The sequence below is a fragment of the Mustela erminea genome, chromosome 15, assembly GCF_009829155.1.
Source record: "Mustela erminea isolate mMusErm1 chromosome 15, mMusErm1.Pri, whole genome shotgun sequence".
Taxonomy (NCBI): Eukaryota; Metazoa; Chordata; class Mammalia; order Carnivora; family Mustelidae; genus Mustela; species Mustela erminea.
This window is the reverse complement of record NC_045628.1, coordinates 18,349,721-18,372,850: the sequence shown is the minus strand read 5'-3', so window position 1 is coordinate 18,372,850 and position 23,130 is coordinate 18,349,721. Positions and strand designations below refer to the sequence as shown.

At 36.6% G+C, this 23,130-nt stretch overlaps 1 protein-coding gene across 5 annotated transcripts in view; it reads left to right on the top strand.

Annotated features, from left to right (window-relative positions):
* GPC5 (glypican 5) overlaps positions 1-23,130 on the top strand; it is a 1,399,440-nt gene that overhangs the window by 117,688 nt on the left and 1,258,622 nt on the right. The gene's annotated exons all lie outside the window — the stretch shown is intronic.

Below are 23,130 nucleotides of genomic sequence, written 5' to 3'. Positions count from 1 at the left end.
TTTATACTTTTAGTAGTCTGGTCAGATTTCAATATTCTTTGTTTTAGATATTTGGATTTTTTTTTTTTCAGCACCATACTAGTAATCTACTACAGCAACACATAGTATCCTAAAACTTAGAAGAAAAAAAAGTGTTTACAATTTCTCATGATTTCTGCAAGTCAGGAATATGGGAATGGATTTTCGGGGTGTTTCTGGTTGAGTGTATCATGAGTTTGCAGTCAAGACATGGGCGTGGGTTGCCATCTTGACTGGATGGACTGAGCTGGAGAGTCTGCTTCTAAAATGGTTCACTCATGGGGTTGTTGGCGGCCCGCCTCAGATTCTGGTTGGCTCAGCAAAGAGGGGGCCGACATTCCTCTCCTGGGCCTCCCAGTGGGGCTAATCACAACATGGTGCTAACTCACCCCAGAGTGAGCTGTAAGGACATATTAGTGTCTTTCATGACCGAGGTTCCAAAATTGTTGGACACCATCACTGTTCATAAGAAGTGAGTCACTGATTAGGTTCTGCCTTTTGAAGGGAGGGATATTTCAAAATTTATGAACATACTTTAAAACTGCCACAAGCACGTAAAGATTCATGTCTATACATCTCTTGATTATAGATTTAACTTTTATCACTCTAAAATTTATGATTGTGAAATGAACATCTCGATTCAGTTTAATCCTTTTGGAGTTGGACTCTAAATCCTGCTGATAATTGTTTTATTTCATTTGATTTGTATATATTTATGAATCTTTTTAATTTTTTCTAAGTTAATACATTGAAGATAGAATTAAAATTAATTTCAATTGGTGAATCTATGCCTAAATTTGAGTAGGAAGAATTTCATTTATTTTTATGTATTTTCATAAATACTTGTATTAATGTCCTTCATTTATCACTACTTTAAACTTTTTTTTTTTTTTTTTAACTTTCCTGTCCCTTCCCTGTCTTTCTGGATATAAAATACCACTTCTAACATTTTTTTCTTCTTCTTTTAATTGAAAATATATAAGGCTATTCTTTTTTTTATAATCAGTAATTACCTTAAGTTAAATCAGTTTAATTCCATCAATCCTATGGATGCCCAAATTCATAGAGCTGTTTTATAGTTACATTTTTGTTCTTTTTTGCTTTAAAAAAATATGAATCATATTCTTAGATATACTTATTCTATGTGTTCAATTATTATTTGTATAATATTTTGGGTTAGCACACTCAAAAGTTCTGTTGCTTAGCTTACTTTGCTATAGCTTGATTGCAAGTATTTGGATAATATTACTCTGGATTGTTGTCTCCTGATACCCTTTGGTTTCACATACATCTCTATCATCTAGGAGGACATATTAAAATGGCGACAGCAATGAAACAATCAATTTTTTGATGAATAATGCAAACATTTTTCTTGCAGGTCATTTAGGATAATGTCATGATCTCAGTAAACTGAAAACTAATATATCTATTATATCTTTCTAGCTACAAATCTATAGTAGAAGAAGAAAATAGCTGTTCTGTGTTTACTTTTGAAAGCACTATGTAAATAAATGGTCCGACAGAAATGATATATCATATAAAATAATTATAGAAACTGAAATTTTGATGCCCTCAAATGGCTCTAAGTCAAATTTATATCTAATTGAATGTCAGAAACCAATATAATTATGCCTTATTGAATAAACAGAAATCTAGATTCAAATTAACATTAGGTATGATGCTTGCAATAAAGACTTACAAATAATAAGGCAGACCCTAACTCAATTTCTATTATGAAACTTAATAATTGTATAATTAACAATTTTGTAAAGATTGAGAAATTCCAAAAAATATATGCTGACTTTAATCATGTGCTATGTAATTTTTTTTTTTTGTAAAAGTTTTCTTTTCAATGCCAACCTATTTTTTTTTAAAGAGAGAGAGAGAGAGAGAGAGAGATCACAAGTAGGCAGAGAGGCAGGCAGAGAGAGAGAGGAGGAAGCAGGCTCCCTCAGCAGAGAGTTGAGCTTGATTTGGGGCTCGATCCCAGGACTCTGGGATCATGACCTGAGCTGAAGGCAGAGGCTTTAACCCACTGAGCCACCCAGGTACCCCAATGCCAACCTATTTTTTGCAAATAGTTGAGACATTTAAAGATCCTGTTCTTTACTATGTGTGCCAAGATGTTTGTGTTTTAGAAATTTTTGCTTCCCTTGAATTAAGCAAATCAAAGTCAGGCAGTTTGTCTGGATCAGTTGGGAAAACGTCCAGCAAAGAGACTGGAAAAGGGGATAAGTGCCAGGTGAACAAGGACTTTGGAAGCCATATTAAGTATTTTAGATGTTGACATGAAGGTGGTTGAAAACTGCTGAAAGATTTTAGTTAAGTTATCCACTTTGCATTTAAAAAGATTACCCTGCTTCGGGGCATCATGGTGGCTCAGTGGGTTAAGCCTCTGCTTTCAGCTTAGGTCATGGTCTCAGGATCCCAAGATCAAGCCCTACATTGGGCTCTCTGCTCAGCAGGGAGCCTGCTTCCCCCTCTCCCTCTGCATGCCTCTCTGCCTACTTGTGATCTCTCTCTCTCTCTTTCTCTCTATGTCAAGTAAATAAATAAATAAATAAATCTATCTTAAAAAAAAAAAATACCCTGCTTGGAATTAAGAAAGAATTGGAATGGATGGAGTAGATTCTGGCAGAGCAAATGTATAGGCTATTTTAGCAGTCGTGGCAGCCAGTGATCATGGCTTGGACAAGAGTGAGGCAGTAGGAATGGAAGGGTGACAAATTCTGGTGATAATAAGGAGGTAGATGGATAACTTTTGGTTGTGTGGAAAGGAGGTGAAAGAATGAGTCCCAGCTTCTTACCTTGAGCAAGGTGGATTTTTCTTTTTCTCTTTTTAAAGATTTCATTTCTTTATGAGAGACAGAAAGAGAAAGAGAGACAGAGAGGCAGAGAAATAAGCAGTCTCCTTGCGGAGCAGGGAGCCCTGTGCGGTAATCAATTCCAGAACCCTGGAATCACGAGCTGAGCCTAAGAGAGATGCTTAACCAGTAACTGAGCCACCCAAGCAGCCCTGGATGAATTTTTCCAAGAGAAAACCCTGGAGAAGTTTGGGAGAGGAGTAGAGATGATGTGTTCAACATTGGAAAAAATTAGATACATTATCCAGCATCTAGTTAGAGGTATTTAGGAGCTATTTATCTTGGTCTGAAATTCAGGATGGTATCCTGGAATGGAAATAGGAGAAAATACATTAGTGATTTATGGGGTATTAGAGGATTTTCTTTATCTCATTTAAAAAATATTTGTTTTTTTTTTTTTTAATTCAGAAGAAACTGAAGGGAGTGGAGGGAAAGAAAGGAAGACATAACCACAAAACTATTGAGAAAGGGTCGAGCATACGCTTAAGCATTCATTGTGGATGTTATTTTTAGGGAGTATGGTGGAAGAACACATGCTCTTGGGAATGGCACACCAGCATCGTAGTTACAGTTCCGCCATGAGGGAGTAGGTTGACTTTGGATCAGTTTCTTCAGTTCTCAGAGATCTAGCTTTCTCCTCTGTGAAACGGGGCTGGTAATTACCCTGGGTCATGTGAGAAATGAACAAAATGCCTAAAGCTGTGCATTTCATTGAGTGCTTGGTGAATGCTAAATCATTGGGAAATGGTAAATCTCGATAAGTGAGAATGATCTGTAGAATAAGTGGACTGGTACTTAGTGCCTTGGGGCTCTAAAGTGCGGTGGTCCAGTGAAGAAGGTAAAATATTTAGTGTAGGCAATAGTGTAAAATGGAAAATTGCTCAGAGTTGAAAAATTACTGTTGCTATAGTTATTATCTAATCCTCATTATATTTTTATAGGAATTTAAAAAAGAACAGGGAAGATATCAACCATCTCTGTTAGGAAGGTAGATAAGACAAGGAAAAGTTCCGCAGAGCATTCCTAAGGTAGGATGACGGAAGTGAAATAGCGTATGTCACCAAAGAGACAATATATATGAATATACTTGGGAGGGTTTTGTCCCGTGGTATTTTAGGGATCGATGTGATAAATGAATCACAGGAATATTAATTTTGGGGGGGAGATTAAGGAACAATAGATTGTACAATGGGTATAGTGAAGAGTAGCCCTGAAAATTCTAGGTTTATGTTTGGTGGAGTGAGAGAGAACTTCCTTTAGTTTTGCTCATTTTGTAAAGATATGAAAAAATTTTGAATTTAAATTAAATGATTTGTTGGAAATATATTTGGTTCTTTTTAATGGTATAGTGAGAAATGTCATTCATGAAAAAAATATGGTCAAGGTGTGGTACTTTAAGTGATACGTATATTTTGATATGAAAGCTTTTTTACATTGAGACAGGTTAAACATAAAGTAGTTATTTTTAAACATAAAGTAGTTTAAAATTGAGCACTCATGACTAGATATAGAATATCTATTTACATGCTGATGAATGTTTTAGGATAAGAAACTAAGCATAAAAAATTAAGACAAATATTAACAGACAGTAATCCTGGGGAGTGAAGTGAATTTAAGAATCTAATTTTATTTTAGCACAAAAAGTGACTGGTTATTATTGTTCTGTTACAGTCATTATGAATATGATTAAATCTATTTTAATATCTTGCTATTAGTTGGAACCATCAGTATTCCCATCTTAGAGAAGAGAGATGTTTTCAGGAAGGTCATTCATTGCCTCAGTGAAACTTAGGTGAGGTTTTGCCCATGTCCTTGATTCTGTATTTTTTCCTAAATTGGACAGTGTTTGAAAAGCTTAGTTTATGGCATAGTTGTGTGGGTGATGAATGCAGCTCTGTGGGGTAAGTCGCTCTTTACAATTCTAGCTTGTAAGGACTATTTCATCCATTCTGATATACACATTTTCCTTAAAATATTTTGCCATCTTGCAAATCAGAATGCGTTTTAAAATTGATGTGTTAGATTGCATTAGATGGTACATCATAGTTTAACTGGCAGGGTTTTCCCTTTCTAAATCGAAGACAAAATAATGATGAATATGAATACTACAGTTCTACATTTGATGAAATACAGCATCACATTTGCATGTTGGAGAGCAGATCTATCGATTTGGGTATTACATATAAGGGAAGCGTGATAGTCTGGGTCGGTCTGGGGAAATGACTTTGAAATAGATAACGTTTTTTCCTTTCGTACTTCCTTTTACTCTTCAGCGATTATGAAGCAAGTGAAAGATTTACTTCAGTCCAGGCATCATTATCTGTGTGCTTCATTTCTATAATGAATAGGACAGGTGCATGCCTTGATTCCTTGGAAGACAGATACAGCATATGACCTAGTTAGTTTTGCCAAAGTTTAATTAACATGTAAAAATACCCTTTGCAGGCAGAATCAGTGCATAACATTTATTAACCCATCCCCACCCTTTTTAAAACATAGTGCTTACTTAGTAAATGCATCTAGAATTAAACCTAATTCAGAATGCATTTAGGAATAAAAACTAATCTTCTGTCACCTAGTTCAAGTTGTGTGTGAGGTAATTGCTGTCAAAATCTTCAGCGACTTTTCTGATACGGTATTTGTCTATGAACTCGATTGATGAGTATTTGCATTCTTTACCCTATTTTGTATGGAATTATTTTATATAAGACCTGAATATCAGTTTAGAAGATTCAAAGTGAAATAAATATTTTGACATTTTCTTTCATTAAGTGAAAGATATGAATTTGTAATGATGCAGTTTAGAGTAATTACGTATTCTCATTAAGATAAAACTCTTATGCAAACAGCAAGAGGAATTAAAAAACTCTCTTAATAGCTGCAGCTGGGACCAGTTTGGTTTTTAAGAAGAACGATTTAAGGAGTGCTTATTCAATAGAGTCAAAAAAATTAGAAGTGAATGAAATAATAAATTACAATGAGGTTATCATTTATTATAGTAGAGATTTTACTATTTTGAAACCGGATTTAAGTGGGATTTGGAATTTGGGATTTCTTAAATATTCATTAAATTTCCCTCTGAATTCAAATTTAATACAACCCATTTCTTACTCCTGATTATCAGTCTCTTTACTCCTACCTTTTTTCTAGTAAATAAATATTTAACTATAAAACTGGGCCTATTGTTTGGACCTAAAACTTAGCAAAGAATAAAAAAAGAGAAGGACTTTTCAATTTTTTTTTTATCAAGTTGAGTTTATTTACCTGCCAGGCAAGGAAACATGTACATGAGCGCGCGCGCGCATGTACACACACACACACACACACACACCCTCTTTGGTGAAGAAATTCATTAAAAAGTTTGCTAAAGGGGCAAAGTTAGGGGGTTTTATATGGTAAAATGTAGAGTTTATGGTGGCTGTGTTAATTTAAGATTGAAAGTTTGTTCTCCAGATAGGAAAATGCATGCACAGGTCTGTACCTAGTGGGTTAAAACAAACCCTTTTGTCCTGTGGTCAAGAACAAGTCTTAATTTGGGTCTAGTGAGGGGTGCCTGGGTGGCTGAGTGGATTAAGTCTCTGCCTTCGGCTCAGGTCATGATCTCAGGGTCCTGGGATGGAGCCCTGCATCAGGCTCTCTGCTCAGCCGGGCGTCTGCTTTCCCCTCTGTCTCTGCCTGCCTCTCTGCCTGCTTGTGATCTCTGTCTGTCAAATAAATAGATAAAATCTTTTAAAAAAATTTAGGTCTAGTGAGGGTTTGGTACATCTGGGTTATTCCACTTTCTGAGTCTTTTTACGGCTTCCGCTTCCCGGGACCCACCATTTTACCTGAGCTCTCCACAGTGCTGAATTTACAACCAACACATTCTTCTATGTCGGAAGTAGGCAAACAGCAAAGCTGTAGCCCACATAGGTTCCTTTAAACCTGAGGGAGTGATGACCAAGGACTGGGCTCTATCTTTCTTCTATTTCCCTGCCTTTTATTGTTTTTTCTAGTCAAACTTCCTATTTTGAGATAATTGTAGACTGACATGCAGTGGTAAGAAATCATGCAGCCAGATCCTGGTTTTACCCAGTTTCCCGCAGTGGTGACATTTTGCAAAACTCGAGTACTAGTATAGCAAGCAGGATACTGACATTGATAACGCCGGGATACAGAGCGATCTATCATCCAAGGGTTCCTCATGTTGCCTTTTTACAACCAAACCCACCTCCCTTCCACTGTCCTCGACCCCTGGCAATCACTGGTCAATTCTCCATTTCTGTAATTTTGTCATTCCCAGGATGATGGGTAAATGGAATCCTACCATACATGACCTTTAGGGATTGCTGTTTTTTTATTTGGCATGATTCGTTTGAGATTTGTCCAAGTTGCTGTGTCAATAATTTATTTATCGCTGCTGTTGACTCACATTCTGCGCTATGGATGTACCATAGTTTTTGTAGACACCGAGTCACTGAAGAACATCTGGGTTATTTCTAGTTTTGTTTTTTTTTTTCCTATTACGAATAAAAGTGCCATGAACATTTGTGTGCAGAGTTTTGGATAAACACAGTTATCATTACTCTGAGATAAATACCTGAGAGTGCAATTGCTCGATCTTACGGTAATTGCCTGTTTAGTTGTACAAGAAACTACAAAATTGTTTTTCAGAGTGGCTGTTCCATTTTAAATTCCCACCAGCCATGTGTGAGTGATTCACTTTCTCTGTGTCCTTGCCAGCATTTTGTGTTATTACTACCTTTTACTTTAGCTATTCTGAAAGGTGTGTACTGATAACTCATGGTGGTTTCAATTTGCATTTCCTTTATGGCTAATGATGTTGAACATCTTTTTCATGTGCTCATTTCTCTGCCTCTTTAATATACACTAATTTACCTTTCTGCTTACTCTCCTTTTCATCTATTACCCTGATCAGCAAATTTATAATTCAGCCTGCATTCATTTCGTGTCTACGTCTGCTTCCTGAGAAGAATAAACGGGCTCACTGTTGCTGCTGGGGACGATGAGTTCCCGCCCTGAGAGGGCTGAGGTCTAGCCCAGAGCTCTGTCTGCTGTGGGTGGCTGGGTGTCGGAGCTGTCCGTTGTTGACACAGAGAGTGCAGGATTTTCCTGACTCTCGGCCTCCGCTGAATGCTGCATTTAGGTTGTGAAAAGGCACTATCTGTACCCAGGATTGCACAAAGTCTTCTCATTTAAACAGATTCTTCATTTGGTCTCCTCAGTTGCTAGAACAAGAACATGGGAACAAGTAATCATCCCAGGAATAAGCAGGCTGCAGAAAAAGATGTTCTTAAAGGCAAGTATCATATTCAAGGAAGCATTTCTGCCTTCAGCTGAACAGCCTTGTACAGCAACGCCCAAGCAAATTCTCAACTCCCCTGATGAGGTTATGATTCTTTGTTGACACTCAGCTAGCTCCCCAATAGACCACCAGAAAACCTAGCATCTGGGCAAGGTAATTTAATTAGGTTCACTGCAATCGGGGGAAACACTATTCTGATATCTCAGAAGGGGGTGATCAGGGGAGCATGTTTTGAGGGTTTTAGGCCTGGACTAATAGGGCTTAAGATGTACCTTGCAGAGTAAGAAACTGGTTGGAATTGACAGAGATTTCCCTTAGTGGTAACTTTTGGATGGGTGGGTATTGAGCATTAAGGCTATCAGAATACGTCTCGGTGAGTGGGCTGTTACTCCTGGTAGGTAACACGTTTGGTTGCTCATAGTCTGTCCCTGGGAGCAGGGAATGTCTGGAGAAACTGGGCCACCTTGCTTGGTCTCCGTCTTGGTTAACTTGGGAGTGGGAAACTGTGTCTGGTCCCAGCACTGCCGTCATCGTGTGAGGGAATTCTATTCTTTCAGTTCCCACTATAAATGTGCGTCATAAGTAAACTGCACCTGTGCCAGTTACACTTTTGGGTTTTTTGTTTGTTTTTTGTTTTTGTTTTTTGCCTCTCAGTTCCTATCCTTGCCTGGCTTGCCATGACGGAGCCGGATCCTGTGAGCATTTCTCTTTGGCCTGCTGGCGTGATAGGGAGCGTTGTTAGTAGAAGGTGCTGGAGGGACACTGAAGAAAGAAGGAATTTTCTGTTGCTGTTTCCAGTGGGAGTCTCCGTGCTCGCTCCTGTGGCACTTGGCTGGCCAGCAGGACATCCAGGGACAACAGCATTGCCAGAAGCTTTCTGGAGAACTTCTCTGGAACCAGGAGGCAGGTTCACACTCACATGCAGTTCTGCTGGCCCCCGAAAGGCGGTTTTCTTCTCACCAGCCCCAGCCTCTGGTACATCAGCGGATTTTATCATCATCCAGGAGGCCATAGCTGTTCCCTCTCCAGTGCGGTCTGGATCCCAGTCCCGGGAGAACGTGGGGAGCTCTTCCGAGATTTGTTCTTTTCTTGAGTGCTCTGCCTCAGCCCCATAAAAGATAGTTTTCTATCCTTGAGAATTCTTTTTACCTCTTCCTAGTCAGTCTTGGTTCCTTTATACTGAGCTCTTTCTCATGTGGTTTTTGCTTTCTTCCCAGACCCCGACTGATAAAGAATTGCCACCCATATTGGTCTCAGGAGATACACCCACAACAAGTGGAATTTGGGATTGGTTTGGTCTTGCCCTAGGATTTGAACAGAGTGTCAAGCCCTTTGCTAATGGAGAATGGGATAGCAGACTGTTGCATGCCGTGGAAAATATTAATGAGGTGGTCACTGGTGCTTGATAGTGAGGAAGAGTCAACTGAATCAGGTACCTTGGAGGCCCATCCAGCTGCCACATTTGAACCAAATGGTAATAATGGTGGCTACCAGGACAGGGGTGTGGGATGAATTCTACTGAACTCACTAGAGTGCTTACGAAAAGAAAATGATGAGCTCAGGGCCTTGAACTCCCAGCTAAAGTGATGGCCTAAGAACCAGAGAACTTACATGACAGCCATAGTAATCTCTTATTTATTATAAAAACAGGGCTGATATTGCTAAAATTAAATATAAAATTGCCCCATATGGGTTGTTGAATTTTAATGCCAATTAATCCTCCCATGCTTCTCGTTTCAAAGTGAAGGCATTAGTTGGGAAAGAAGAGAGTCCTGTGCTTGGAATGGGGACATCTGGTGTGACCCACATGAAACAGTCTTGAGCTCCCAAGTCACTGTGAGCCTCCCTTACCCCTAAAGTAGCTTGTCTTCTGGTGTCTGAGGAGACTACCTTATTTTTGCTTGAAAATGTTGTGATAACGTCATCTGGGGTAGATGCTTTAAAAGTGGATGGATGCTCTTTTTCTTTAAGAATCCCTACCATTGATTCTGATTGTAGAGTCATCACAAGGGGGAAATTCCAGCATGCTCCAGGGAGATAGGTACACACTATGACCCAGGGGTAAACCGTTTATAGACCAAAAAAAAAAAAAAAAAAAAAAAAAGTGCCAGATTTTGCTATGACATATCTTCAGAACTCTGGGGGAAACATACAAAAGAATGGGTCTGAAAGATGTTAGGCCAAAGAGGGAAGAATGTAACAGTAAATAAGGTCGAGTTCTTTGGTATGAACATACTTGGTAACAAGTGCAGCTTTAATTGTTAGCTTGTAAAACCACCAGGGACATAGATCACTGTAATGCTTAATGCGATCTACTTTGTACCCATTACAGAGCCTTCAAAACAGTCCTGCATGAGTTGATTCAACAAATATTTACTGAATGGACCCCAAATCTCAGTTTGTGACTCCTAGAACCAAATATGTTATCAAAAGAGAAAAGGAATAGTAGTAAATGAATAATAGAGAATTTACACTGTGAGTAATAAGGGTCAAAGAGATCAAAGCCAGCCCAAAATATGTGATGATGATGTAAAAAAGAGTAAGTTGACATACAAGCCATACAATAATACATACAGACTCACCTTCATGATTACACAGGGAAAGGCTTTACCAAACATTTAGAAAAGGAAATCATGAGCAGAAATGGATTGTCTATTTCACATACATCCTATGTTTGTGTTGCCTCTTACATTTCTTAGTAGTTCCTAAGTGAAGAAGATGACTGGAAAAGTAAGCAGTTAGGCTCCTAGAAATGACCCAGAAACTTAAAAAGCTCCTGTAGGGGCGCCTGGGTGGCTTAGCTGGTTCGACCTGCATCTCCAGGTCATGGGATCAAGCCCCATGTCGGGCTCCTAGCTCAGTGGGGAGTCTGTTTCTCCCTCTTCCTCTGTTTTTCCCGCTGCTTGTGCTCTCTCTGTGTTTGTATGTCTCTCTTAAATGAATAAATTAAAAAAAAATACTTTAAAAACCTACTGTGGATAGGATCATATTATAAGATCTCTGTTCCTAGACTCAAACTTGTCTCTCAAACATCTTAAATTTTAAACAAAGAACACATACTAGAAATATTTTCTAGGAAACATGTATTTATCAAAGAGGAAAAGATGATGCTTCATTTGAAGTAATACTCCACATTACCTCTTTATTTTAAAATGTTATTTACTATAATGAATTATCTTTAGGTTTAGTTTTTATTGCCACAAAACAGTAACTCAGGTGTTAAGTTTTATTGAATCCTCGTTTCTGATTTTACTCTGTGCTAAAAATAGCAACTGACTGTTCTGAATAACTTGCAACTGGTAAGTTTATATAATTTCTATATTAAGAAACTGTAGATCAACCTGATAGTCACCTAATGAACAGACTAGCATGCACATATATGCACACTCACAGACATAGATTACCTGCTAACTCATGTCTAATCAAGGAAAAAACAATGGCATGACTAATGGTTTGTTCTTTGAAATAACATGTTAAGAAAGAGATACTCATGCACATCAGAAAATGAAAATGATTTTAGATTTTAAGTTTTTGATGCTGACATGTATTTCATATCTCAGAGATCTTTCAGTCCTAATATCTGTAATCAAGATTGCATATTAATTTAATGAAACTTAACACCTTCATAGAAGTTCAAGGAGTACTGTAACTTACAAATGAAACAAAATAATTCCCATACCTTTCTACAATTTTGACACATAAATACATATGTGAAATTGACATTATAAGGAGTATTTGCATTCTGCATTGGTGCTTGCCTCCTCTGGATCTCACTAGAGTTTCAGCTGGATGTTCTCATCATGACTAATACTTAATGCCTCTGTAACTGGAGTTGGAAGTGGGTATTTTGCCTCTGGTTCTCCACACCCTCCCAACTCGCAACCCCACCCACCTCCTCTTAGGGGCTTCTACAAATTACCTTATTATTGGCACCACCGCATCAGAGAATCTGGAAAAAGCGTGTAAATGACCATATCCAGTGCCTTGCTCCAATTTACTCCTTGCCAACTATAATATTGTCTTAAATCAAGGGGCTCGCTGTGTGTGCTTTCTACTTTGAGTGAGTTCTCTGCTCCTCTCCCCTCATTGCCCACTCCCATTTACCATCATCTTAACAGTGACTTTAACTTTTAACTCTTAGGAGAAGGTTCCCTCTTTAAGCCACACTATTGTATTAATTAAATGTCAAGTATGACCTACCCTGAAACTCCTTAACTGGTGGATCTTGACCCACTGTTATGTCATGCAGAGCTAGCAAGTATGTTACCATACTGATCAGTTCAGCCCTCGGGGTACAACTGGCAGGCGGGTTACCACGTCTGGACACAAACAGCCTGATCACTTTAAATCTGTCTAAAAGCCTAGCACTATATTCTTCAGGAGGCTTATACTTTCTGCAATTTCAAGTAGCATCCCTGGGATATGGACAGATATGAATAATGTAGATAGAGATTTAGTGGCCTAAGAAAATAATTGGAAGACATGGATGAGTTTTAACGTATTTGCAGAGCAATCTCATGAGCTCATAACTCAGAATAGCATGTGGCAGAATAAATCATCTGCTGACTGTTTCTTAATCTCTGCCATCTTAATGGAATAGCAAGTTTGCCTATAAGTATCCCTGAGATATGGGTGTAAATGGAGATTAATTATATATTTAAATTTCTTTCCAGGTACCAGATATAGGCTTTTGCATTCTAAGATTGTCAGGCATGGTATTGATGTTTGTTTAGTTTTTAAGTGATCTATTGGTCTTCCCAATATATTACCTTCAAATTACAGTATAAGGTAAATAAATTCAAATATTCACTTTTTTAAATTAAGTGAAATAATTAAAGGGAAAAACTCAATGCTGATTTTTTTCTTATGTCATACTTTTGATTTTTAAATATCTATAATTTAATGAAAAATTGGAATTTATTCTTCTCAAATAATGTACAGTTGTTAGAGAAAGTTTGAACAGTCGCTTTCTTAATGAAGTATCTCTTTATTCTTTGTGTTATTCTTGCTTCTTAGAAGAGATAAACGAGCACATGATTTCACTTATTTGTGGAACATAATGAATTGCATGGAGGGCATTAGGAGAAGGAAGGGAAAAATGAAGAAGGGGAAACATACAATTAAAAAATAAAATATTAAAAAAGATAAATATAACACTTTATTTCTTATGCTTGTAAAACTCTTTTTAAAAAAATTCTGTTCAGTTAGCCACCATATAGTACATCATTATTTTTTGATGTAGTGTTCAACGATTCATGAGTTGCATGTAACACCCAGTGCTCATCACATCACATGCCCTCCTTAATGCCCATCATCCGGTTACCCCATCCCCGCACCCCTCTCCCTTCTGTAATCCTCAGTTTGGTTCCTGGAGTCCAGAGTGTCTCATGGTTTGTCTCCCTCTCTGATTTCCCTTCCTTCAGTTGTCCCTCCCTTCCCCTATGGTTCTTGGTGCTAGTCCTTATGTTCCACATATGACTGAAACCATATGACAACTTTTTTTCTCTGCTTGTCTTTCTCTGCTTTTCACTTAGTATTATCCCCTCCAGTCCCTTCCATGTCGATGCAAATGGTGGGTGTTCATCCTTTCTGACGGCTGAGTAATATTCCATTGTGTATGTGAACCACATGTCCTTTATCCATTCATCTATTGGAGGGCATCTTGGCTCCTTCCACAGTCTGGCTGTTGTGGACATGGCTGCTATGAATATTGGGGCACAGGTGCCCCTTTTTTTGAACCGTTGCTTTTATCATTTAGGGTGCTTTTGGGCAAAGTTCAAGTGGTAACAGAGTTGTTAACCAGCCAACTAATTGTTAGTGGCATAAACAATAGGGATACCTTTTTTCGTTATTACTAGAATACAGTTAAGTTGTGCTGAAGTTATCAGAGAGGTCACTGCCTTCCACATTTCTCCCTGGATTCTTGAGCATGTGGGCTTTCTGCCTTTGCTGGCCCCCACATGGTCACATTGGGGCTGCCGCAGCAAGTGCTGTTTTCACCCATGTGAAAGGCAAGACAAATGGTTTCTTCCTGAGGACTTCTTCTATACCAGGAAGGGACATCTTTCCATGAAGCCTCTCTGCAGGCTTCTCCTTACATTTCACAATGCTGATTTTCCAAAAACTGATGGTGTCCATTTATGTTTTGAAATCATTGGATACAATGATATAAAACTTGCTCTTGGAACCCTTTCTTAGAGTGTGAACAACTAATTTGGTTGATATATCAGAGATAGATTTTTATAAATATAAACTATAATTAGTTGCCTAATTTTAATCTAGTAACAGTAAAGAAAGGAAACATAGGGTCATGTTTAAAACTGGAAGCTTTGAATTTAGATCAACTTGAGTTACAATTTGTAATTGTTACTAACTAGCTATGTGTTATTGGGATATTTACTTAGCCTTTCTGAATTTTGGCTTTCTCAACTTTAAAACTGGGTATTATATAAAATCTCACTCATAGAGATATGAAGATTAATATAATTCAAATAGCATGATGTTTAAAAATAATACATGCTCAATTAATGGCAGCCATTTCTATGCTTTTACTAATGAAAAAAGGAAATTGAAGAACATTCCAGTGTTCATATGTGTTGGAAGTGATAGACGTGGGTTCAGTCTCCAGTCATTCTAAATTTGGAGTCTCTGTTCTCTGGATTTATTGTGTCTTATTTCTCATAGTAATTTCGCTAGTGTTTTGTAGACACAGACGTTGCATAATTATTATAGTTTTACTGATTGACTGGTTATTTAAAGAGAAATGGAAAAACATTCTGTATATAACAAGAATATGATTCTTTGATTTTGTGTATATTTTTTTACTTTACTGTTTAGAAATTATAATATTAATCCTGTTACAAGTTTGCACTTTAAGCAATGTATATCACTGAATTTTTTGAAAGGCAGCTTTTGACCTACCTTATAATAAAATTTCCTTTTCTCAAACTACAATTGAAAGTTCCAGGAATATGTAATTTGGGAATCCAAACATGATTCTGTATGATATTTAAGAGACTTCTTTTAATAGTGTTTTGTATTTCTGAGAACAGAATACAACTTTGCAAATGACTTCTAAACTCTACACATGCATTTGATAGTCGACTGGCTCAATTCTACTTTATATACTTGGGCTGGGCACATAAAATTCTCCAGCAGACATCAGATAACATTTGTTTAACTTACCATCCCAGAGAAAGAAGCACTCAGTAAGTAGGGAAGTGGTTGAGGAAGTCATCGGTTATTGGCAAGAATCCTTTGCAAGATCCAGGATATGTTAATGTGGAAGAGAAGGTTAGTGTTAAGATTAATTTAACATCTTCTTACAGATTGTATTATTTGTCCTAGGCATCATGCCTGGCATACAAATAAACAAATATTACCCATGATTCCTTACATCATTAATGGCAGAGATCTACACTTTGATTTGTTTCCTAGATTTGCTGTAACAACATCACCACATTTTGGGTACTTTGAAATAATAGAAACTTACTTTCTCATAGCTCTGGAAGCCAGAAGTCCAAGTCAATGTGTGAAGACTGTTGGTTCCTTCTGGAAGCTCAGAGGGTAGAGCTCTGCCATGCTTCTCTACTGGTTATTGGTAGCTGTTGGCATTTCTTGGTGTTCATTGGCTTGTAGATCTATCAATCCTTTCTCTGCTTCCTTCTCCATATTTGCTGTCTTTTCCTCTGTGTTTTTCTTCTCTTCTTATTATAAGGGTTTTTGTTATTGAATATAAGGTCCACTCAGTAATCCAAGGTGACCTCGTATTAAGATCTTTAACTTAAATACATCTGCAAAGACTTTTTCCCCCAAATAGAGTCTCATTCACAGGTCCTGGGTAGACATATTTTTTGGAAGGCAACTGTTCAACATATTATAGACTCAAAAAATGTGCTCATGTCAGTTTTGAATTTCTTAGCAAAAGAGACCTAAACTTTGTATGTAGATAAAAATGACTTGGATCACTTACTGAAAATCCAAGTTTCTGAGCCATTTTCCAGAGGTCTGATTGAGGAGCTGTAGGACCACCTGGGTGCCTGATCAGGAAGCACAGAGGATGTGTCTGATGCAAGTAAGCCCTGGGTACATTCGGAGAAACGTAATTAATAGAAGACTAATTCTAGGGGAGCGAAATAAAATATTAACCTAAAACTTGGCTTTGGTAAAAAGGAAAGCACATTACAGGTCCATATGACATTATTTATTCTAATACAAATTTGTTAGGGATTTAAAACGTTTTTAATTTTGAAAACGAATTAGTCAACCAAAACCTTAAGTGAGTATTCATCAAAATAAACAGTTTGGGGAGATGACATTACACAAAATCAGATGAAATATTTTTTTTTCTCCCACTTCTTAGCTAGCAGAATAAATCTTGAAAGCATGTAGCTGTAATTGGGAGTTGAGGAGGAAATGCATTAGAGCATAGACTTGAGACTGTGTCCACTTGAACTGTCTCCACCGGCTCCTTTCTTCATGGTTCTGTTTCAGATGCTGTGTTTCTTTATTTGGTCACAGTAGTTCAGGATTGTGTGTGTGAGGGAGAGAGAGTGTGTGTGTGTGCATGTGTGGTCATGTGTTTAAAAGTAAATACTTTTTGTTGTTGTTGTTCAGATGCTTTTACTCTAGTGTATTTCTACGTTTCCCATGATGCTAAGTGAAATGGGATGATAGTTGCCAATGAACATCTTGCTTCTCAGTGTGCTGTGACCAGCAGCATGGCCCTGACCTGGGAGCTTATTGCAAACGTAGAATCTCAGGTCTCATCCAGAGATGCTAAATCAATTTTAAATAAATTAAAAAAAAATTTATTGAGGTATAAATTGACCTACAATGTTATATTAGTTTCAGGTGTATAACATAGTGATTTAGCATTTGTATACATTGTGAATTGGTCACCAAAATAACTCTAATTACCCTCTCTTGCCTTACAAAGTCAATATGATGTCATTGACACTATGCCTTGTGCAGTGCACTACACCCACGTGACTGACTTATTTTATAACTAGAAGTTTATACATCTTTTTTTCACTTTTGAAAAGTAAAATGTACTATTCTTTATTTTTTTATTTTTTATTTAAATTCAATTAATGAAAATATACTGTATTATTAATTTCAGAGGTAGAGGTCAGTGATTCATCACTCTTATGTGATACCCAGTGATCATCATTATCCTGTGCCCTCCTCACTGTCCATCACTTGGTTTGAAGTTTGTACAACTTAATTCCCTTTACCCAGTTTGCATTCCCCCAAACCTCTCTCCTCTGGTAGCCACCAGACTGTTCTCTTTATGACCCTGGGTTTGGTTTTAGTTTGTTTGTTTCTTTTTTGATTCCACAAGTCAGTGAAATCATGGGGTATTTGTCTTTGACTTATTGCACTTAACATAATATCCTTAAAGTCCATCCATGCTGTTGAAAGTGGCAAGATCTTATTCTTTTTTTTATGGCTGAGTAGTATTTCATTATATATATCTCTAGATATTATGACTATCTATCTATCTAGATATATAGATACACACACACACACACACACACACACACCTCTCACATCTTTATCCATTCATTTATGGATGGACACTTAGGTTGTTTCTGTATCTTGGTTATTAGAAATAATAGTGCAGTGAGCAGAGGGATGCATGTATCTCTCTGTTTATGTCTTCTTCAGATAGATATCCAGAAGTGGAATTGCTGGATCAAATGATAGCTCTATTTTTTATTTTTTCAGGGAATACCTATTCTCATTCCCATGGTGGCCACATCAGTTTGCATTCCCACCAACAGTGCACAAGGGTTCCTTTTTCCCCAAATCTTTGTCAACACTTGTTATTTCTTGTCTTTTTGATAATAGCCTTCTAATAGGTGTAAGGTGATATCCATTGTGGTTTTGATTTTTATTTCCCTGATGATTAGTGATGTTGAACATTTTCTCGGGTGCCTGTTGGCCATCTGTATGTCTCTTTTGGGAAAATGTCTGTCTTTGGCCTTTATCCATCTTTTAATCAGTTTGTTTGTTTTTTTTTGTTCTTGAGTTGTATAATTTCTTTATAGACTTTGTATATTAACCTCTTATTGGATATATTATTTGCGAATATCTTCTCCCATTTCGTAGATCAGCTTTTGTTGTTGTTGTTGTTGATGGTCTACTTCATGGCGCAGGTTTTCAGTTTGATGTCCTCCCAGGTGTTTATTTTTGCTTTTGTTTCCCTAGCCTTTGGAGTTGGGTCCAAAACCAAAAACAAAAAGAAAAAAACAACATTAAGACCCACGTCAAAGAGCTTACTGCCCGTTTTATTCTAGAGTTTTATGGTTTCAGATCTAACATTCAAGTCTTTAATAAATTTTTAAGAATATTTTGTTTATTTATTTGACAGACAGAGATCACGAGTAGGCAGAGAGGCAGGCAGAGAGAGAGAGGAAGGGAAGCAGGCTCCCCGCTGAGCAGAGAGCCCCATGGGGGTCTCCATCTAGGACCCTGAGATCATGACCTGAGCCGAAGGCAGAGGCTTTAACCCACTGAACCACCCAGATGCCCCAAGTCTTTAATTAATTTTAATTGATTTTTATGTATACTGTAAGATAGTGTTCCAGTTTCATTCTTTTTAAGTAAACTTTTTCCAACACCATTTATTGAGATTGTCCTTTCCCCTTTGTATATTCTTGCCTCCTTTGTTGTGAATTAATTGACTTTATATACGTGGCTTTAATTTGGGGCTCTTTATTCCATTGATCTTTGTATCTTTTTTATTCCAATACCATACTGTTGAGTGTAGTTTGAAATCAGGGTGTATGAATCCTCCAGCTTTGTTTTTCTTCTTCAAGATTGTTTTGGCCATATAGGGTCTTAAGTGGGTCCTTACAGTTTTTAGAATTGTTTGTTTTACTTCTACAAAAAATGTCATTGGAATTTTGACATGGATTGCATTGAATCTGTACACTGCTTTGGGTAGTATAGAACTTTGAATGATATTAATTCTTCTAATCCATGAACATGGAATATTTTTCCATTTACCATTGTCATCTTCAGTCCCTATCACTTATAATTTTTAGTGCACAGGTCTTTTACCTTGATTAAAAGGTAAAACTTGGTTAAATTTATTCTTTAGGCATTTTATTCTTTTTGATGTGATTGTAAATGGGATTGTTTTCTTGATTTCTCTTTTTTTGATAGTTTATTATTCATGTATAGAAACACAACACATTTTTGTGTATTACTTTTGTATCTTTCAACTTTACTAAATTCATTTATTCTTTTGTTTTGGTGGAGTTTTTAGAGCTTTGCATATATAATATCATGTCATCTGCAGATAATGATAGTGTTACTTCTTCCTTTTTAATCTGGATGTTTATTTATTTTTCTTTCCTAATTGCTGTAGCTAGGACTTGCAATACTATTTTGAATAAAAATGGGGATTGTGGGCATCATTGCCTTGTTCCTGATCTTAGAGGAAAAGCTGAAATCATTTGTATGTCTGATGTTTTGTAAGTATTATGTTAGCTATGGGTTTGCCATTTAAAGCCTTAATATATTGAGGTACATTCTTTCTATATCCACTTTGTTTTTTTGTTTGTTTGTTTTTGTTTTTGTTTTATACTCACTTTGTTGAGAATTCTTATCATAAATTAATGTTGAATTTTGTGAAATGCTTTTCCTGCATTTTTTATATGATTTTTATCTTTTATTAATGTGGTGTATCAAACTGATTTGACTTGTGGATATTGCTTCATCTTTGCATCCCTGGAATAAATCCCACTTGATTGATCTTGCTGTACGATCCTTTTAATCTATCATTGAATTCATTTTGCTGACATTTTGTGGAGGATTTTTACATCTGTATTCATTAGGGATATTGGCTTGTAATTATAATTTTTTGCAATGTCTTTTTCTGATTTTGGCCTCAGAGTAATGCTAGCCTCATAAAATGTGTTTGGAAGCTTTTCTTCCTCTTCATTTTTTGGGGAACAATTTGAGAAGGGCAAGTACTAAATCTTCTTTGAGTGTTTGGTAGAATTTACCAGTGGCCATTTGGTCCTGGACCAAGATTTTCAGTTACTGATTCAGTCTTCTTACTGGTAATTGGTCTGTTCAGATTCTCCATTTCTTCATGATTAAGTCTTAAAAGATTATAAATTTTTAGGAATTTATCCATTTCTTCTAGGTTTTCTAATTTTTTGGCATATAATTATTCATAATAGTCTTTTAATGATCTTTTGTATTTCTGAGTTATCAGTTGTAGGTTCTCTTTAATTTCTGTTTTTATTTATTTGAACCCTCTCTTTGTTGTCTTGGTGAATCTAACTAAAAGTTTGTCAATTTTATTTATTTTTTTCAAAGAATCATCTCTCAGTTTCATTGATCTTTTCTATTGTCTTTTTAGTCCCTATTTCCACTTGATCTTTATTTCCTTAATTCTCTGTCTTTGGGCTTTGTATGTTCTTCTTTTTCTAGTTCCTTTAGGTGTAAAGTTAAATTGTTTATTTGAGATTTCTCTTGTTTCTTGAGTTTGGCCTGTATTGCTTTGAATTTTTCTCTTAAAGTCATTTTCGCTGTATCCCATAGATTTTGAGGTTATTTATAAGTGTTTTTTCTTCTTTGATTTCTTCTGTGACCTAATAGTTGTTCAGTCAGTGACATGTTGTTTAATGTCCATGTAGCTGTAGTTGTTCCAGTTTCTTCTTGTATTTGATTTCTAGTTTCATGTTGTAGTGGCTGGAAAAAATGCTTGATATGATTTTGATCTTGAATTTCTTTCATGGTATAAAATGCGACCTCTTCTGGAGAATGTTCCATAGCACTTTTTTTTTTTTTAAGATTTTATTTATTTATTTGACAGAGAGAGAGAGATCACAAGTAGGCAGAGAGTCAGACAGAGAGAGAGAGAGAGAGAGAGAAGCAGGCTCCCCGCTGAGCAAAGAGCCCGACGCGGGGCCCGATCCCAGGACACTGAGATCACGACCCGAGCTGAAGGCAGCGGCCCAATCCACTGAGCCACCCAGGCGCCCGAAGAATGTGTATTCTGCTGTTTTTGGGTGGAATGTTTTACATATACATAAAACTGGAATGTTCCATATATTTAATTTAACTTAAGGCCAGTGTTTCCATATTGATTTTCTTCCTGGATGATATATCCATTCCGTAAGTGGGGTGTGAAAATTCCCTACTACATTGTATTGCTATCAGTTTCTCCCTTTATGTATTAACATAACATACTTGCTTTATAAATTTTAGTGATTTTATGTTGAGTCCATACATATTTATAAATATTATATCTTATGGATTGAGTCTTTTATTATTATGCAGTATTCATCTTTGTCTTTTATTACAGTCTTTGTTTTAAAGTTAATTTTGTATGATGTGAGTTTAGCTATACCAGCTTTCTTTTTGTACCCATTTTCATGGAATATCTTTTTCCATCCCCTTACTTTCAGTCTGTGTGTGTCCTTATACCTGAAGCAAGTTTCTTGTAGAAAGTATATGGATTTATCTCATTTTTAATTTTTATTTATATATTTATTTATGTAAAGATTTATTTATTTTAGAGACAGAGACTGAGCTTGCACACACAGTCAAGTGAAGGTCAGGGACAGAGAAATTGGGAAGGGGAGAGAATCTCAATCAGACTCTGCTGAGTGTGGAGCCAGATCTAGGGCTTGATCTCAGGACCCTGAGATCATGACCTGAATTGCAATCAAGAGTCAGGTGGTCAACTGGCTTAGTCACCGAAGCATCCCAGTTTGTCTTGTTTTTTAATTCATTTAGCCACTCTGTGTCTTCTGGTTGGAGAATTTAGTCCATTTACATTTAAAGTCATTACTGATAGGTATATACTTATTGTAATTTTTAAAATTATTTTCTGGCTGTTTATAAAGTTCTTCTCAATTTCTTCTCTTTTTCTCTTGTGGCTTAATGATTTTCTTAGTGTTATGTTTAGATTCCTTTCTTACTTTCTTTTGTTTATTTATGGTAAGTTTTTGCTTTGTAGTTACCATGAGGTTCACACATGTTACCCTGTGCATATAAGAGTCTATTTTAAGTTGTTGGAACCCAGATTTGAGCACACAGAATCTATATTTTAACAAGTTTTCCCAAGTGATTCCTATGCTCATTTAAGTTTGAGAAGCTGAACAAATTATGCTTCAAAAAGATCAGCAGTTTCTTTGAATGTAGGAGACAATCCTGGTAACTGTCTTAAGGTAACCTTTCCCATGAGATTTCCAGAATTCAAACTGTTGAACTAATGTTAAGTTACTCAAGGCTTCTGTACTAATCTTGTCTTAAGAAATCTATAAAAACTGAGATAAAATTATATTTTATGTAAATATAAAATACATACATTACAGTTTTGGACGTACTTGAAATACCAAGATATGATCCCTAGTGGTGTGCAGTTAGTCGCCTAACAAGATTTATATATATATGTGAAGACCTGAGTCATATGTCATATTGCTAGGAATAAATTAGAGCTATTATTGAGCGATAAAATGCAGCTGTAGTGTTTTACTACAGTATAGATTCTTTTTTTAGAATTTTCCAAATATTTTGTCTTTAATATCATGTGTATTTGTTAAATTAGTATGAGCCAGAATGGTCACCAGTGCTTATCTTAAAGTCAGTTTTACACAGCAAGTTATGTATTCAATATTTTATTTCTTCTTTAATGTAAGTATGTCTATGACATTTTTTCAAAAGATTTTATTTATTTTATTTGACAGAGATCACAGGTAAGCAGAGAGGCAGGCAGAGAGAGAGAGAGGAGGAAACAGGCTCCCTACTGAGCAGAGAGCCCAATGCAGGGCTCGATCCCAGGACCCTGGGATCATGACCTGAGCCAAAGGCAGAGGCTTTAACCCACTGAGCCACCCAGGCACCCCTATCTATGAAATTTTATAATATGTAAAATATACACTGTAAACTCTGTTAAAAATTAATATAAGTGAAAAC